Consider the following 1190-nt stretch of genomic DNA (forward strand, 5'->3'; position numbering starts at 1 on the left):
GAAAATTTCATCAAAAAAGCAACAATAACACTGTATATTAGAAAAGATGTACACGTGTGTGTAGATGTTTTTGTTTTTTTTAGCTGTGTATTTTTTTGTATGTTTGGATGCTGTTGGCGTCATTTTGTTTTTCTGTGTTTTTCGTTATGTATGTTTAGATGTCTGTTGGTTTAGATGCCTTGTGTGTTTTGTGTTTTATTTCGTTTAGCGTTGTTGTTGTTCTTTTTGTTTAGCTTTTTATGTAATAATAATGTAGTCGGGAAAAATTTAAAATTTATAAAAGATGTTTAAAATACACTATGGTGAAGGGTATATAAGATATAGCACTCTTAGTTGTTTTAATATAAATCTTTTGGTATGTAATTAATGCGCTGAACTTGAATTATTTTTACAATTATGTGTATTTAAATCCAACATATTTAAATACTCTTCGACGTATATTCTTATGCTCTATGTGGAATGGAATTTCAAAAAATGTTATAAACCCTACTAACCCTAAAGTACACTGAGAATGGAAACCGGAATCTTACGAATGGCCATCAATAGACCCAAGATATTTTGGGTACCATGGTAAGACTACAAGTGTAAATAAGGGGGAGGGATAGTTGTATCAAAAACAATTCTCCACTTTCCATACAAAATGAGTCGTTCTAATGTAATACATAAAATGCATTTGGTTCATCTATTGTTAGATTTCATTGCGACAAAAAAATAATATACTCTTCGACGTATATTCTTATGATCTATGTGGAATGGAATTTCAAAAAATTTTATAAACCCTACTAACCCTAAATAAAGTACACTGAGAATGGAAACCGGAATCTTACGAATGGCCATCAATAGACCCAATATATTTTGGGTACCATGGTAAGACTACAAGTGTAAATAAGGGGGAGGGATAGTTGTATCAAAAACAATTCTCCACTTTCCATACAAAATGAGTCGTTCTAATGTAAAACATAAAATGCATTTGCCTCATCTATTGTTAGATTTCATTGCGACAAACCTCCCAGCAGTTCGATGGGACAGTCCCGAAATGGCCACTTAACCTACCACTTATGGTGGCCCTTGCCACCTGACTACCCAAGTGACCAACCATTTTAACATGGGCTTGTCCTACGAGGAAGTCAATCGTCAATCTACACCCTACAAAAAGAAAGTAAAGAGACGATTGCCTCCGCTCTCGCTTA

The sequence above is a fragment of the Lucilia cuprina genome, chromosome 4 (assembly GCF_022045245.1).
Source record: "Lucilia cuprina isolate Lc7/37 chromosome 4, ASM2204524v1, whole genome shotgun sequence".
Classification (NCBI taxonomy): domain Eukaryota; kingdom Metazoa; phylum Arthropoda; class Insecta; order Diptera; family Calliphoridae; genus Lucilia; species Lucilia cuprina.